At 41.0% G+C, this 18,273-nt stretch overlaps 1 long non-coding RNA gene across 1 annotated transcript; it reads right to left on the reverse strand.

Annotated features, from left to right (window-relative positions):
- Positions 1–478: 478 nt before the first annotated feature.
- On the reverse strand, positions 479–5,554 carry LOC116274492. Its single transcript, XR_004183164.1, has 3 exons — positions 4,498–5,554; positions 2,839–4,014; positions 479–720 (listed from the first exon to the last, which is right to left on the reverse strand). It is a non-coding gene; the product is annotated as an uncharacterized LOC116274492 (long non-coding RNA).
- Positions 5,555–18,273: the final 12,719 nt, after the last annotated feature.

Here is an 18,273-nt window from a genome sequence, read left to right on the forward strand (position 1 = left end):
GAATCACTTTCCTACCTTTTCAGGTCTGGTCTGGGTGGAGTATACTTGGCTTGTAAAGCTGGATAAAGTATTCACTCTAGTAATGCAAGCACTAAAATGTTACAATCAAATATTTTAACAAAAAATAAAAATTTTAAAGCTAATTAAGTCTTTACCAAAATCTCCTGCAAAACACTGAGAGAAAACTCCATTTGTAATAGACAGTAAAACCTGATAATCTCTTTTCACATCTGCCCTTGTCGGTGTATGTCACACTATAATTGTCACCCCAGATCCTTCCCTCCCCTACTTCACACTTCCCAAAACTTTCCCCTACAACCCAAACAGGACAGCTATTCTTTTGGTTTCTCAAGCATGTATTCTCTCATCTGCTGGAACTAAGAAAATGTTGGTTCTTGTTGTAATTCATTCTAAGCGTGAAAAGTTCCTTGATAAACTTTTGTCCAAACTGTCAATAAATAAATGTGTCACTAGAGAATAAAAGGAGAGAGAAAAGAAAGCAGACTTTATTTTTTAATAAGACAAGGAAATTGATCATCCTGTCTTCCTAATTTGCTATTTCTTCATGGTTAGTCAGTCGCTTTGCAATTTTTCCAAGACGCAAGACACATAGTTCAATCTCCTTCCCATGAGAGCAGTGTCTAGTTGTATTCTGAGAATTACACAATGTTTGATTTTTACAGTCCATGATACTAATGACTTCATAAGCACCTTCACTTCCTAAAAATAAACAGATAGATGAACAAAAACAAGGATATACTTACTTGCAAGAGACTTCAAATATAAAGCTTTGCAGGAAAATATTGATGAGAATGGTCCATGGTAGCAAAATAGTTATTAATCAGTTTAAAAAATATATTTCAGAAGGGACTGACAGGCTCTGCAGGTACACCTCACTTGGTGCAGAAAACAGTTGACCTCCCTTTGGACTACATAAGCCCAGCATTATTGGACAATCCCAAGAGAGAGCCCCATGCTGGGCTTTCTAGAAGATCAGTACTGAACATCATGCATGCTGGATGTTCTGCCATTGCAGGCAGGTGAGGGCCACTGGGGCATAAATCTTAGGCACAATTTCTCAGGAGGCAACCCATACCACTCCATTCCTATCTAAAATCCACGTCAAGGACTTCTACTACCTTCCACTTTCAGTGACCTCACCCAGGGCCATTTTGGAAAACAACATCATCACTCTTGCAAATTACTTTTTTCTAAGATGATTTTCCTCTACCTGAATCATCTTACTAATTATTTCACTTTTAAAAAACCTGTGCATTGTATGTAATTTGTAAGCTTCCTTATATGTTCAGGAACAAGAAAAAAATCGAAAGGTAGAGGGGAGAAGAGTAAGGAGGGGGAGAAGAGGGAAGAGAAAAAAGGAAGAAAAGAGAGTGAATATTTTCTGTGTTGCCCTTGTCCTCCACTAATACAGACACTTATCACCACCATGTCCAGAACAGGCACAAGAGAAAGAGAAAGGAGACAGGGAGAATTGCCCTTGAGGTAGTAATTTATTCATATAATTTCATTGTCATCCTTTTTTGGAAGGATCCCACAATGTTTATCATCAGCCACGAGCTTCTTCCTACTCTCATATCTCTACTGCATTATTTCCTGTTAGATGTCTCCCTGTCACTTCAAGGTAACAATTTCTAAAATCATTTTCACCGGCTGCATCTCAATCAGCTCCCTTTCCCTGCGTTCACATTTCTATTAATGGCACCACAACTTTCTAAATCCCTCACAAATTCCTTCTGTGCCATCATTGGCTCCTCCTCCCTCTTCTCTCCTTTATACCATCAATGTTTTTCATCTTCCTTACATTATCTCTCCACCATTCCTTTCTTTTTTTTTTTGTGAGACGAACTCTTGCTCTGTCGCCCAGGCTAGAGTATAGTAGCACGATCTCAAGTCACTGCAACCTCCGCCTCCTGGGTTCAAGCGATTCTCCTGCCTCAGCCTCCTGAGTAGCTGGAATTACAGGCATGTGCCACCACGACTGGCTAATTTTTGTATTTTTAGTAGAGACAGGGTTTCACCATGTTGGTCAGGCTGGTCTGGAACTCCTGACCTCATGATCCGCCCACCTCGGCCTCCCAAAGTGTTGGGATTACAGGCATGAGCCACTGTGCCCAGCCCACCATTCCTTTCTTTTGATTCTTATCCATCAGGCCCTTATCATTTTATGGTTTTAAAGGTGAATGCCAATAATTTCACAGTTTTTCTCCAGGCTCATCCTGCTTGAGGATATTCTGAACTGAAAGAAGAAATTACTGAAGAAGATAAACTAAAAAAAAAAAAAAAAAAAGTGAAAATAGTAATAATGATAATAATATTAGTTAACATTTCTTAAGCACTTTCTATTTGCCAAGTATTTCCTAAAATCCCTTGACACGAATTACCACATTTAAGGTTCACAGCAAACTCACTATCTGCACCTTGCTTCGATCAGGCAGAGAAAGATGAGAGTGGATATTCCATTTTCATGGTGTACTGGGAGTTAGAGGACCTGTACTCAAGCTCTCAAAATCATTATTTAACAAATGAGAGGGCAGAGGATATAATCTCTAAATTCCCTTTCTTGGAAATAACCTAAGTCTATCCCAGCGTTGAGACAAGAAATTTCGCATGAAATAGAAAGGGAATCATGGAATTCTTCAAATTCGATTATATTTTTTAGACTAGAAGGAGAAACTAATTCATCCATTAAAAAAATTCATCCAACAAATGTTCATTGAGCAGTTACTAATTAACACTGGCAATAGATGGTTGTTTATGCCATTTCATGCTGGCTTCTCATTCACTCAAATGTTTCCTTTACTATTACTAAAGCCTTACCTGAGGTAGACAGCAGGCCAAGGAAGAAAAGAGCAGAGAAAAGGTAATGAATCTTCATGGCAAGGTAGCTCTGAAACAACAAAGTGTCTTAAAAAGGTAAACCAATATAAATGGAGATGACTTTAGAATCAGAGCTCCTGTATTTAGAAACTTTCATGGGTGAGCAGGACTTTACATGTCTTAGTTTCTCTCAGATTTCTGGGGAGCCAACTTCCCACAAGCCTTGTATACCTCCTATTTGTTTAGATCCCATTATGACATGTGCAGCCCTTATTACACCTTCACAACACTCCTGGCTTATCCATTTCCCTCCACAGTGTCTCAGTGACCCGCTATCAGGGCTTAACCTCTGGGCCTCTTATCCTTTAAAAGATGTCTAACTTGATGGTCCTGTTGGAAGTGATACCTCTTCACCTGACCCCATTTTCACTCCCTCCACACAAGACCAATGCTGGCCCTTATTCTTTGTACTCCTTTCTTGGACTGCTCATCATGTTCACCAAGATCAAGGCTGCCCTTGTTAATACTGACATAAGGTCAGGAGCTGACTCGAATCTTCACAGCCCTCAACTCAACATCCTCTCCTCCTGTTCTAAGTCTGGCAAACATTGTTGAAAATCATCCTGTGACTATGCTAATGTTTCACTTTTATCTACTGTCAACTGGTTCTGTCCCATGTAGCTGCTCTCCTACTAAGTGTGATTTCCATGACGAAAGGGATTGTATCTTCTCTGATCCTGTGCCTAGCACAATGTCTTAACATGGTACATTTTCATCAGAGTTTCTGGAACTGTTGAACTGCCTTTCTCCACACTTCTGGGGTTTTTTTGTTGTCACTCTTTTTGATTCCTCTCACCCTACAGTGGCTGTTTATATCAAGACTAACCCACCTCTCTCCTTTATTCGCACTATTACTTAAAACCTTCTCCTTCTTACTTTCCTGAAAATATTGAGCCATCACTTTTATATTCCTTCATTTCACCTTCTATTTACATTAAAACATCTGTCTTTACCTTCATTCATTCCTATCTTTTCTTTCAGAAGAGATGACACTTCTGCCTTCAAAAAACTGTCATCTTCCCAGGCTCTCTCTCTCTCATCCTTTTCTGCCATTTCCCTCCATCCCAAACTTCAGAATCTCATTTTTCTCTCCAAGTTCATAATCATTAATTCTCACTGTGGTTGGAGAAAGAGAAAAAGAAAAGTCAAAAAACAAAATGGAAAACAACCCTTGACCCTGCCTCCCCTCTGGATTCAGTCCAATTTCATGCCCATGTTACACTGACAAGAAATCAGAGGGAATGGTTTATGTTGCATTTCATTGACCACTACCTATTCTCTCCCAACCTTCTGCCACGTAGATTCTGCTCCCTCATTCTATCAAACTTACCCTCAGGATTCAGCAGTGAATAAACAAACCAAGGAGTTCGTAGTTGTTATGCCCATTGATTAAGATGTCGTCGTTACTTTTGATACTAGTAAGCCTGCGCTTTTGGAACTCCAGTTTCTACCCTGATTTTCTCCTACCCTTTGTCTTAGTCTCCTTTTCAAACTCCTCCTCTTCCTGGAGAGGTTACCCCAGGTTTTGGTTTCAGAGCTGTGCTCTTCTGTTTTTACCTCTCCCTAGACATCTCCTATGCTGACTGCTAACGCTATCACCTTTGGTGTAAACTCCAAAATCTTGCTTGTACATCTCCAGGCCTCATCACTTTTCCCAGGCGTCTGTCCCTTGGTTCCATCTGTTTATATCCCATAATCTTTTCCAGATCCATAGGATTGAATTTACACTCAATGGAATCTCAACAACTGATATATCTTAGATCACAATTGCTTCAAACATTCCTGCAGACAATGGAGAAGTTAGGTTTAATGCTGGACATAGATGGCAAAGGCAACACTTAATACAACATTAGAATCTCTAATGCAGGAAATTAATAATGCAGCCTTTAAATTATGATTGTGTTTTATTGTAGATTCTCCTAAAAAGAATTTAAGACAGCTTATTTAATAGACACGCACGAGGTTAAAATGATATTATAAAATTGGGATGGAAAAAATAAGATAAAATCACAGGTAAGCTATAGATGAACCACAAATTTTGGTTGCATTTGTTGCAGTAAAAATAGGAATGGACACTTAATAGTTACAGAAGTCACAGAGACATAGCATTAAAAACATTTCCATTACTAAGAACAAATACAACTCTTTTTTTTTTTTGGCATGGAGATTTGAGAGAAATTTCTCCCAGGAGTTCTCTTTGAAAAGTCAGTTAGTGATATGAGACAATATATTTGCTTATGTTTTATATAGCTACTTATTATTGCATTCATCAATGTAAACAGATGGCATAATGTCAAAAAACCATTTTAATAAAAGGCTATGTGATGTTAAATAATATGGTCCATGTTTGCAACCCACTGAGTATTTGGGTCAACTGAGATTGAAATATGGAAAACATTTAGCCTTTCATAAGGAGCAAGAAAGAAATCTAAGGGGTGAAAAGGCTGGCCAGAGCTGGGGAGTCGAACCTGAACTAAGAAGCCAGAAAGCAAGGAATCAGAAATGAGAACACTCCGTAAGACTGAGGACTAAGGCATGGCCATCAGTTAGCCCGCAGGATATCAGTTCAGACAGCCTATTATCACAACAGAAATAAAACTTTACAGCCTGGCCCGGTGGCTCACATCTGTAATCCCAGCACTTTGGGAGGCCAAGGTGGATGGATCACCTGAGGTCAGGAGTTTGAGACTAGCCTGAACAACATGGAGAAACCCTGTCTCTACTAAAAATACAAAAATTAGCCAGCCGTGGTGGCGCATGCCTGTAATCCGAGCTACTTGGGAGGCTGAGGCAGGAGAATCGCTTGAACCTGGGAGGCAGATGTTGCAGTAAGCCGAGATCACGCCGTTGCACTCCAGCCTGAGCAACAAGAGTGAGACTCCATCTCAAAAAAAAAAAAAAAAAAAAAAAAAGACAAAAAAAAACTCTACAAGCAAAGGAGTCACAAAGTCCTCTTACCTCTCCACCCTCACTTTCTCCAAGTGGACTCTACAGTAGCCACAGGACACCAATAACTACTGTCCTTATTAATTAGAGAACCTTCCTATCCTACCCTTGTACTTCCTGCTAAGGAAGGAGCCAATTCCAGGGCACAAACATTCTGCAGCCTTGGAAACAGGTAGTGGACTGTGGTGAGAAGCCTATTGGAAGTTCAATCAGAAGGACGAATGGTGATTTGCCAGGCACAGTGGTTCACACCTGTAATCCCAGCACTGTGGGAAGCAAAGGTGGGTGGATCTCTTCAACCCAGGAGGTCAAGACCAGCCTGGGAACACAGTGAAACCCCGTTTCTACAAAATAAAAATTAAAAATTAACCAGGAATTGTGGTACATGCCTACGGTCTCAGCTACTTAGGAGGCTAAGGAGGGAGGATCACTTAAGCCCGGGAAGCAGAGGTTGCAGTGAGCCAATAATGTATCACTGCACTCCAGCCTGGGTGACAGAGCTGACCCTGTCTTAAAAAAACCCTAAAGAAAAACAACAAAAAAAGGAAGGATTAATGGTGATTATACCATTAGTGGGGAGGAAGGAATGAGGGCAGATACATGGGTAAGTACTGCCATTAGGATAGGGTTAGCAAGTAGATTTGTGTCTACTTTTTCAGAAAAAGTACTCCATAAAGTACTCCATGCAGCCTGGAAGCAAACTATAAAGGGCAGCATGGCAGCTCCATGATTACCAGGCTCCTTTGTCTTGTTGCTCCACTGCACACAATACATGAATACCACCTCATGGTCCTCAATGACTACTCAAGCTCCAACTATCTGCTTGCATTCCAGTCATCAGGAAGCAAGATGTGTGAGGAAGGACACACTCCTTTTTAGGGAAGCTTCCTGAGTTGCACATGACACTTTAACTTATAATATACAATTTTGACATGGAGACATTGCAGAATGCTTTTATGAAAGATTCAATGTCATGATGCAGGCAAACCATCTAGCTTAGGACAACCTTGTAGAATGGGGTCTTCTGTGAAACACCATGTAAAGTGCCAATTTCAAGGCCTTATTGTAGTTTCAAATGCCTTAAATCAGAAGAAGAGACATCCCCCATTTTAAAATTGACATTTCTCTCCTAAGTAAAAATTCATCAAAAAATTTTTATACTAAAAAGGAAATAAAAGTATGCTGCATTAAAATTCAGAACTGGGAACATCAAGCTATTAGATATTTTAGTTCTGTACTGTATTTAATTAAGATGGAGTACAACAGATGAGAGAGAGGGAAAAAAAAGAAATCTAAGAAAAGAGGTGGATGAACATTCAGTATTCATCCTACTCTAAGGAACAGAGTTAAGCAGATTCACCAGTATTACTTTGTTATCCCTACACACAGAAAATTCAACTATTTTTGAAATGATTTTTAGTGTCCTAATTTTAAACTAAAAAAGAAACAGCCTTTACAAAATGTATGGCCCCTAAATGAAAAGCAAATTTTAATAATATTAATCACATTATCTAAGTGGTTTCCACTTGGGTACCATAAGAAAATTCTGAATAAACTTAATAAAGAACTCTGGACAAAGAAATGGCAAAGATGACAGTTGATTTGCAAACATGATGGCAACTGAAGTTCTGCCTACACTCTGTAGCAGTGTCTGAACTCTCATATCACCTTCCTTCACTCGCTTTTCTGCTTTTTTTAGTATTATCCCAAATAATGCATTTTTCCCCTAGACTCATCAATATGATGATAAATCTTAAACATATTATGCGTTAAGCAAAAACAACATCAATTAGCAAAAGGATGTGAAGAGTATGATCCAATTACACAAAGTTTTAAGACCTTACATAAAGTCTATATTGCTTGTGGGCATACGTATATGCTAAATATAAAAACATGATGAATACCTAATTTTTTTTATTTATTTTTATTTTTTATTATTATACTTTAAGTTCTAGGGTACATGTGCATAACGTGCAGGTTTGTTACATATATATACTTGTGCCAAGTTGGCATGCTGCACCCGTCAACTCGTCAGCACACATCAACTCGTCATTTACATCAGGTATAACTCCTACTTCTCCCCTCCCCTCCCATATTGAGTTCTGTGCATGTTCCCTTTCCCAAGTCCAGTTGACCATTGTTCAGTTCCACCTATGAGTGAGAACATGTGGTGTTTTTCTGGTTTCTGTTCTTGTGGATAGTTTGCTGAGAATGATGGTTTCCAGCTGCATCCATGTCCCACAAAGGTCACAAACTCATCCTTTTTCTCACAGCTGCATTAGTATTCCATGGTAGTATATGTGCCACATTTTCTAATCCAGTCTGTCACTGATGGACATTTGCTGATTCCAAGTCTTTGCTATTGTGAATAGTGTCAGCAATAAACATACGTACGCAGTATGTACCTTCTTATAGCAGCATGATTTATAATCCTTTTGGGTATATACCCACAATGGGATGGTTGCCTATATGGTACTTCTAGTTCTAGATCCTTGAGGAATCGCCACTGTTTTCCATATAATGGTTGAACTAGCTACAATCCCACCAACAGTGTAAGTGTCTTATTTCTCCACATCTCCCAGCACCTGCTGCTTCCCAACTTTACCATTTCATTCTAACTATATCTCATTGTGGTTTTGATTTTACTTCTGATGACCAGTGATGATGAGCATTTTTCATGCCTGTTGGCTGTATGAATGTCTTCTTTGGTGTTCGCTCCGTTCATATCCTTTGCCCACTTTTTGATGGGGTTGTTTGTTTTTCTTGTAAATTTGTTTGAGTTCTTTGTAGGTTGTGGATAAGTTAGCCCTTTGTCAGATGAAAGCAGATTGCAAAAAATTTTCTCCCATTCTGTAGGTTGCCTGTTCACTCCTGGCTGTGCCTTTTTGCTGTGCAGAAGCCTCTTGAAGCCACCTAGGAACCCACGGTCACTTTGGCTCTCAAGCTGCTTTGGGTGCTTTGTGACATGAAGTCCCTTTTGCCCATGGCTCTATGTCCTGAATGGTATTCCCTGCAGTTCTCTGTGGCCTTTATGATATTAGGTTCAATTATTTCTGCTCTAATCCATCTTGAAATTAATTTCTATGTTGGAGTAAGGAAAGGATCCAGTTTCAGCTTTCTACTTATGGCTAGTCAATTTTCCCAGCACCATTTATTAAATAGGGAATCCTTTCTCCCCCATTTCTTGTTTCTACCGGTTTGTCAAAGATCAGATGGTTGTAGATATGGTATTATTTCTGAGGACTCCTGTTCTGTTCCATTGGTCTATATTCCTGTTTTGGTACCAGTACTATGCTGGTTTGCTACTGTACTTTGTAGTATAGTTTGAAGTCAGGTAGCAGCCATCCTCCAGCCTGCTCCTTTTGACTTAGACTAGCCTCCGCACGCGGGCTCTTTTATTGTTTCATATGAACTTACAGCAGTTTTTCCCCACCTGCGGAAGAAAGTCATTGGTATTTTTGATGGGGATGGCATTGAATCTGTAAATTACCTTGGCCGGTATGTTTCTCTTCACCATACTATTCCCATTCCATGAGCATGGTATGTTCTCTTCCCATTTGTTTGTGTCCTTTTATTTCACTGAGCAGTGGTTTGTGGTGCCTCCTGTGCTATCCTCCATCCCTTTGTGTTGGATTCCTAGATATTTTATTCTCTTTGAAGCACCAGAATGGAAGTTCATTCACATTTTACTCTGTTTTGTTTGTTACTGGTGTATAGGAATGCTTTGTGATTTTTGCACATTAATTTTGTATCCTGAGATTCTTTGCTGAAGTTTTTATCAGCTTAAGGAGATTTTGGGCTGAGACGATGGGGTTTCCTAAATATACAACCTGCCTCATCTGCAAACAGGGACAATTTGACTTCTTCTTTTCTCCTAACTGAATACCCTTGATTTCTCTCTTGCCTGATTGTCTAGCCAGAACTTCCACCTCACTGTAAGTTGGATAGAATGGTGAGAGAGGGCATCCCTGTCTCGTGCCAGTTTTCAAAGGAATGCTCCTGCTTTTGCCCATTCAGTATGATATTGGCTGTGGGTTTGTCATAAATAGCTCTTATGATTTTGGAGATACGTTCCATCAGTACCTAATTTATTGAGAGTTTTAGCATGAAGGGCTGTTGAATTTTGTCAAAAGCCTTTTCTGCATCTATTGAGATAATCATGGTTTTGTTTGGTTCTGTTTATATATGCTGGATTACGTTTATTGATTTGTGTATGTTGAACCAGCCTTGCATCCCAGGGATGAAGCCCACTTGATTCGCATTTTATGCTTCGATGCCATCCTGGTTTGCCAGTACTTGCATGGAGGATTTTGCACGCATGTTCATCAGGGATATTGGTCTAAAAATTCTTTTTTGTTGTGCTCTGCCAGGCTTTGGGTATCAGGATGATATTGCTTCATAAATGAGTTAGGTGATTCCTCTTTTCTATTGATTGGAATAGTTTCAGAAGGAATGGTACCAGCTGCTCCTTTGTACCTCTGGTAGAATTCAGCTGTGAACTGCCTGGTCCTTGGACTTTTTTGGTTGGTAGGCTATTAATTATTGCCTCACCTCTCAGACCCTGCTATTGGTCTATTCAGGAATCCCACTTCTCTTCCTGGTTTAGTCTTTGGAGAGTGTAAATGTCCAGGAAATTTATCTATTTCTTTTCTGCATCTTCTAGCTATTTTGCAGTGTCATGGTGCATTCTCTGATGGTGGTTTTGTATTTTCTGTGGGTTGGTGGTGATATCCCCTTTTATCATTTTTTATTAAGTGCCTATTAGATTCTCTTTCTCTCTCTTTTTATTCTTTATTAGTCTTGCTAGCAGTCTATCAATTTTGTTGATCTTTTCAAAACCAACTCCTGGATTCATTGATTTTGGAGGGTTTCTTGTGTCTCTATCTCCCAGTTCCAGTTCCTGCCTTGCCATTTCTTCCTCTGCCAGCTTTGAATGCCTGCTCCTGCTCTAGTCTTTTTAATTCAGATGTTAGAGCACCACCTTTAGATCTTTCCAGCTTTCTCTCTTGTGGGCATTTAGTGTTACAATTTCCTCTGCACACTGTTTTTAAATGTGCTGGTCCCTTCAAGAGATTCTGCATGTCGTATTCCTGAAGTGCCCACTGCTCTAAAGAACATCTTTATTTCTGCCTTCATTTTGTTATGCACCCAGCAGCCCATTCAGGAGCAGGTTATTCAGGTTCCATGTGCAGTTGAGTGCCTCGACGGGTTTCCAGTCCCGGCCCTGGCCTGACACTGCACCATGGTCTGAGAGACTAAGTCATAATTTCTGTTCTTGTACATTTGCTGAGGAGTTCTTTACCCAATTATGTGGTCAATTTTGAATAAGTGTGATGTGGTGTTGAGAAGAATGTATATTCTGTTGATTTGGGATGGAGAGTTCCGTAGATGTTCATAGGCCCACGCAGAGATGAGTTCAATTCCTGGATATCCTTGTTACCCCTGTCTCGCTGATCTGTCTAATGTTGACAGTGGTGCTGAAGTTCCCATCAAAGGAAAGCCCAAGCCCCGGTAAGTCTCTTGAAGGACTGCCACAAACCCAAGTCTTCTGTATTGGCTGCATATATATTTAGATAGTTAGCTCTTCCTGCCGGAATTGATCCCTTTACCATTATGTAATGGCCTTCTTTTGTCTCTTTTTGGATCTTTGATGGTTTAAAAGTCTGTTTTATCAGAGACTAGGATTGCAACTCCCTGCTTTTTTGTTCTCCATTTGCTTGGTAGATCTTCCTCCATCCCTTTATTTTGAGTCTATGTATGTCTCTGCATGTGAGATGGGTCTCCTGAATACAGCAAATTGATGCCTTGACTCTTTATCCAGTTTGCCAGTCTCAGGCTCTTTAATTGGAGCATTTAGTCCATTTACATTTAAAGTTAATATTATTATGTGAACTTGATCCTACCATTATGATACACTACCTGGTTATTTTGCCCATCAGTTAATGCAGTTTCTTCCTAGCATTGATGGTCTTTACAATTTGGTATGTTTTGCAGTGGCTGAAATTTCGGTTTTTCCTTTTCTCCACATTTCTAAGCCTCTGTTTCCCGTGGCAGGCTGGTGACAAAATCCTAAGCATTTGCTGGTCTGTAAAGGATTTTATTTCTCCTTTCCACTTATGAAACTTAGTTTGGCTTTTCGGATATGAAATTCTGGCTGAAAATTTTCTTTAAGAATGTTGAATACGGGCCCCACTCTCTCTGGCTTCTGCATTTCTTCCGGTAGACTGTTGCCAGTCTATTGCCTCGGGTAACCCGATCCTTTCTCTGGCTGCCCTTAAGATTTTTTCCTATTTCAACTTTCTTGTGGCCCCGCAATTATGTGTCTTGACTTGTTTTCAAGGAGCATTCTGCATGCTTCTCTGTATTTCCTGAATTTTGAATGTTGGCCTGCTCCTACTAGGTTGGGGAAGTTCTCCTGATGATATCCTGAAGAGTGTTTTCCAACTTGCCCATTTCTACTTCAGGCACCCCGACCAGACGATTTTGATAATCCCGTGAGCATTTCTGAGAGCGACTATTTTTTTTCGGTTTTCTTTTCTCGCTTCATTTCATTCATTTGATCCCTACCTGATACTCTTCCAGTTGATCGAAGTCGGTTACTGAAGTTTGTGCACGTCTTTATTTCATGTCATGGTTTTCATCTCTGTCAATCTGTTTATGACCTTCTGCATTATTACCTTGTTCTGAAGTATCAATTCTTCCACTCTTTTTCAAGATTTTAGTTTTTGCACTGGGTACGTAATTCTTTCTTAGTTCTGAGTTTGATGACCAGCTTCTCTCATCTTGTCGTTTCTCATTCTCTGTCCAGCTTTGATCCATTGTTGGCGATAGCCATGCCTCCTTTGTATGGTGAGGCTCTTTATTTTTGAATTTCCAGCTTTTCTGCCCTGCTTTTTCCCCCATCTTTGTGGTTTTATCTGCCTCTGGTCTTTGATGATGGTGACGTACTGATGGGGTTTTTGTGTGGGTGTCCTCCTGCTCTGCTGCCTTCAACAGTCAGACCCTCAGCTGTAGGTCTGTTGGCATCGCCTTGAGGTCCACTCCAGACCCTGTTTGCCTGGGTATCAGCAGCAGAGGCTGCAGAAGATAGAATATTTCTGAACAGCGAGTACCTGTCTGATTCTTGCTTGGAAGCTTCCCTCTCAGGGTGTACTCCACCGTGTGAGGTGGGTGTCAGTCTGCTCCCTAGTGGGGATGTCTCCCCATTAGGCTACCCAGTCAGGGACCCACTTGAGCAGGCAGTCTGTCCGTTCTCAGATCTCAGCCTGTGTTGGGAGATCCACTGCTTTCAAAGCTGTCAGATGAGTCGCTTTGCATCTGCAGAGGTTTCAGCTGCTTTTGTTGTTGTTTGTTGTTGTTGTTTAGCTGTGCCCTGTCCCCAGAGATGAGTCTACAGAGACAGGCAGGACTCCTTGAGCCGCTTGCCCACCCGCTCCGAGCTTCCCAGTCGCTTTGTTTATCTACTTAAGCCTCAGCAATGGTGGACGCCCCTCCCCCAGCCTCGCTGCTGCCTTGCGGTTAGATCGCAGACTGCTGTGCTAGCAATGAGGGAGTCTCTGTGGGCATGGGACCCTCCCGGCCAGGTGTGGGATATAATCTCCTGGTGTGCCCGTTTGCTAAGATCCTTGGTAGAGCGTAGTATTGGGGTGGGAGTTACCTGATTTTCCAGGTGTTGTGTGTCTCAGTTCCCCTGGCTAGGAAAAGGGATTCCCTTCCCCCTTGCGCTTCCCAGGTGAGGTGATGCCTTGCCCTGCTTCAGCTCTCGCTGGTTGGGCTGCAGCAGCTGACCAGCACCAACTGTCCGGCACTCCCCAGTGAGATGAACCCAGTACCTCAGTTGAAAATGCAGAAATCACCGGTCTTCTGTGTCGCTCGCGCTGGGAGTTGGAGACTGGAGCTGTTCCTATTTGGCCATCTTGCTCCACCCCTCGAATACCTAATTTTGAATAGTAGTTATCTCTAGTGAAGGATACACCAGAGACTTAATACCAAAAATATCTTATTTCTTAAATAAATGAAGCAAATTGGCCAAATTATTAGTACTAATCCAAGTTGTGTGTGGGGAATACAGATATATCCCTCTCTATGTTTCTGTTTGTGTGATGTAATTTATAATTTTAAGTAAATACATTAAAGTGTATAAAATATTCTAATCAAGAAGCTAGAGAAACAGTAACAAAATAATTTCAGGGAAAGAAGAAAAAGTAATGTATAAAGATTTAAAAGAACGAAACAGAAGTCGAGAGATTCCAAGATGGCCGAATAGGAATAGCTCCACTCTGCAGCTCCCAGTGTGAGCAACGCAGAAGACAGGTGATTTCTGCATTTCCAACTGAGGTACCAGGTTCATTTCACTAGGGCTTGTCAGACAGTGGATGCAGCCCATGGAGCAGGGTGGGACATGGCCTCACCCAGGAAGTGCAAGGTGTCCAGGAATTCCCTTTCCTAGCCAAGAGAATCCATGACAGACAGTACCTGGAAAATCGAGACACTCCCACCCTAATACTGTGCTTTTCCAACAGCCTTAACAAACGGCACACCAGGAGATTATATCCCGTGCCTGGCTCAGAGGGTCCCATGACCAGGGAGCCTCACTCACTGCTAGCACAGCAGTGTGAGATTGAACAGCAAGGTGGCAGCAAGGCTGGGGAGGGGGCGGGCATCCTCCATTGCTGAGGCTTGAGTAGGTAAACAAAGCGGCCAGGAAGCTCGAACTGGGTGGAGCCCACCACGGCTCAAGGAGGCCTGCCTGCCACTGTAGACTCCACCTCTGGGGACAGGGCATAGCTGAACAAAAGGCAGAAACTTCTGCAGACTTAAATGTCCCTGTCTGACAGTTTGAAGAGAGTAGTGGTTCTCCCAGCATGAAGTTTGAGATCTGAGGACGGACAGACTGTCTCCTCAACTGGGTCCCTGACCCCTGAGCAGCCTAACTGGGAGACATCTCCCAGTTGGAGCTGACTGACACCTCATACAGTTGGGTGCCCCTCTGAGACGAAGCTTCCAGAGGAAGGATCAGGCAGCAACATCTGCCATTCTGTAATATTTGCTGTTCTGCAGCCTCCACTGGTGATACCAAGGCAAGCATGGTTTGGAATGGACCTCCAGCAATCTCCAACAGACCTTCAGCTGAGGGTCCTGAGTGTTAGAAGGAAAACTAACAAATTGAAAAGACATCCACACCAAAACTCCATCTGTACATCACCATCATCAAAGGCCAATGGTAGATAAAACCACAAAGATGGGGAGAAACCAGAGCAGAAAAGCTGAAAATTCTAAAAATCAGAGCACCTCTTCTCCTCCAAAGGAACACAGCTCCTCACCAGCAATGGAACAAAGCTGGACAGACAATGACTATGACAAGTTGAGAGGAGAAGGCTTCAGATGATCTGTAATAACAAACTTCTCTGAACTAAAGGAGGACGTTTGAACCCATCACAAAGAAGCTGAAAAAAGAGTAGATGAATGGCTAACTAGAATAAACAGTGTAGAGAAGACCTTAAATGACCTGATGGAGCTGAAAACCATGGCACGAGAACTACGTGACGCATGCACAAGCTCCAGTAGCTGATTTATCAAGTGGAAGAAAGGGTATCAGTGATTGAAGATAAAATGAACAAAGTGAAGCAAGAAGAGAAGTTTAGAGAAAAAAGAGTAAAAAGAAAAGCAACAAAACCTCCAAGAAATACGGGAGTATGTGAAAAGACCAAATCTACATCGGATTGGTGTAACTGAAAGTGACAGGGAGAATGGAACCAAGTTGGAAAACACTCCGCAGGATATTATCCAGGAGAACGTCCCCAACCTAGTGAGGCAGGCCAATATTCAGGAAATACAGAGAGTGCCACAAAGATACTCCTCGAGAACAGCAACTCCAAGACACATAATTGTCAGATTCACCAAAGTTGAAATGAAGGAAAAAATCTTAAGGGCAGCCAGAGAGAAAGGTCCGGTTACCCACAAAGGGAAGCCCATTAGACCAACAGCAGATCTCTCAGCAAAAACTCTCCAAGCCAGAAGAGAGTGAGGGCCAATATTCAACTCTCTTAAGGAAAATAATTTTCAACCAAGAATTTCATATCCAGCCAAACTAAGTTTCATAAGTGAAGGAGAAATAAAATCCTTTACCAACAAAAATATGCTGAGAGATTCTGTCACCACCAGACCTGCCTTACAAGAGCTCCTGAAGGAAGCACTAAAAGGAACAACCAGTACCAGCCACTGCAAGAACATGCCAAATTGTAAAGATCATTGATGCTAGGAAGACACTACATCAACTAACAAGCAAAATAACCAGCTAATATCATAATGACAGGATCAAATTCACACATAACAATACTAACCTTAAATGTAAATGGGCTAAATGCTCCAATTAAAAGACACAGACTGGCAAATTGGATAAAGAGTCAAGACCCATCAGTTTGCTGTATTCAAGAGACCCATCTCATGTGCAGAGACACACATAGGAAGAAGTGGAATTCCTGAATAGACCAATAGCAGGCTCTGAAATTGAGGCAATAATTAATAGCCTACCAACCAAAAAAAGTCCAGGACCAGACGGATTCACAGCTGAATTCTACCAGAGGTACAAGGAGGAACTGGTACCATTCCTTCTGAAACTATTCCAATCAATAGAAAAAGAGGGAATCTTCCCTAACTCATTTTACAAGGCCAACATCATCCTGATATGAAAGCATGGCAGAGACGCAACATAAAAAGAGAATTTTAGACCAATATCCCTGATGAACATCGATGTAAAAATCCTCAGTAAAATACTGGCAAACCGGATCCAGCAGCACATCAAAAAGCTTATCCATCATGATCAAGTGGGCTTCATCCCTGGGATGCAAGGCTGGTTCAACATACACAAATCAATAAACGTAATCCAGCATATAAACAGAACCAAAAACAAAAACCACATGATTATCTCAATAGATGCAGAAAAGGCTTTTGACAAAATTCAACAGCCCTTCATGCTAAAAACTCTCAATAAATTCGGTACTGATGGAACGTATCTCAAAATCATAAGAGCTATTTATGACAAACCCACAGCCAATATCATACTGAATGGGCAAAAACTGGAAGCATTCCCTTTGAAAACTGGCACGAGACAGGGATGCCCTCTCTCACCATTCCTATCCAACACAGTGGTGGAAGTTCTGGCTAGGGCAATCAGGCAAGAGAAAGAAATCAAGGGTATTCAGTTAGGAAAAGAAGAAGTCAAATTGTCCCTGTTTGCAGATGACATGATTGTATATTTAGAAAACCCCATCATCTCAGCCCAAAATCTCCTTAACCTGATAAAAAACTTCAGCAAAGTCTCAGGATACAAAATTAATGTGCAAAAATCACAAGCATTCCTATACACCAGTAACAGACAAACAGAAAGCCAAATCAGGAATGAACTTCCATTCACAATTGCTTCAAAGAGAATAAAATATCTAGGAATCCAACTTACAAGGACCTCTTCAAGTAGAACTACAAAACTACTGCTCAGTGAAATAAAAGAGGACACAAACAAATGGAAGAACATACCATGCTCATGGATAGGAAGAATTAATATCGTGAAAATGGCCATAATGCCCAAGGTAATTTATAGATTCAATGCCATCCCCATCAAACTACCAATGACTTTCTTCACGGAATTGGAAAAAACTGCTTTAAAGTTTATATGGAACCAATAAAGAGCCCGCATTGCCAAGACAATCCTAAGTCAAAAGAACAAAGCTGGAGGGATCATGCTACCTGACTTCAAACTATACTACAAGGCTACAGTAACCAAACCAGCATGGTACTGGTACCAAAACAGAAATATAGACCAATGGAACAGAACAGAGTCCTCAGAAATAATACCACACATCTACAGCCATCTGATCTTTGACAAACCCGAGAAAAACAAGAAATGGGGAAAGGATTCCCTATTTAATAAATGGTGCTGGGAAAATTGACTAGCCATAAGTAGAAAGCTGAAACTGGATCCTTTCCTTACTCTTTATACGAAAATTAATTCAAGATGGATTAGAGACTTAAATGTTAGACCTAATACCATAAAAACCCTAGAAGAAAACCTAGGGAATACCATTCAGGACATAGGCATGGGCAAGGACTTCATGTCTAAAACACCAAAAGCAATGGCAACAAAAGCCAAAGTTGACAAATGGGATCTAATTAAACTAAAGAGCTTCTGCACAGCAAAAGAAACTACCATCAGAGTGAACAGGCAACCTACAGAATGGGAGAAAATTTTTGCAATCTACTCATCTGACAAAGGGCTAATATCCACAACCTACAAAGAACTCAAACAAATTTACAAGAGAAAAACAAACAACCCCATCAAAAAGTGGGCAAAGGATATGAACAGACATTTCTCAAAAGAAGACATTCATACAGCCAACAGACACATGAAAAAATGCTCATCATCACTGGTCA

The sequence above is a fragment of the Papio anubis genome, chromosome 4, assembly GCF_008728515.1.
Source record: "Papio anubis isolate 15944 chromosome 4, Panubis1.0, whole genome shotgun sequence".
Classification (NCBI taxonomy): domain Eukaryota; kingdom Metazoa; phylum Chordata; class Mammalia; order Primates; family Cercopithecidae; genus Papio; species Papio anubis.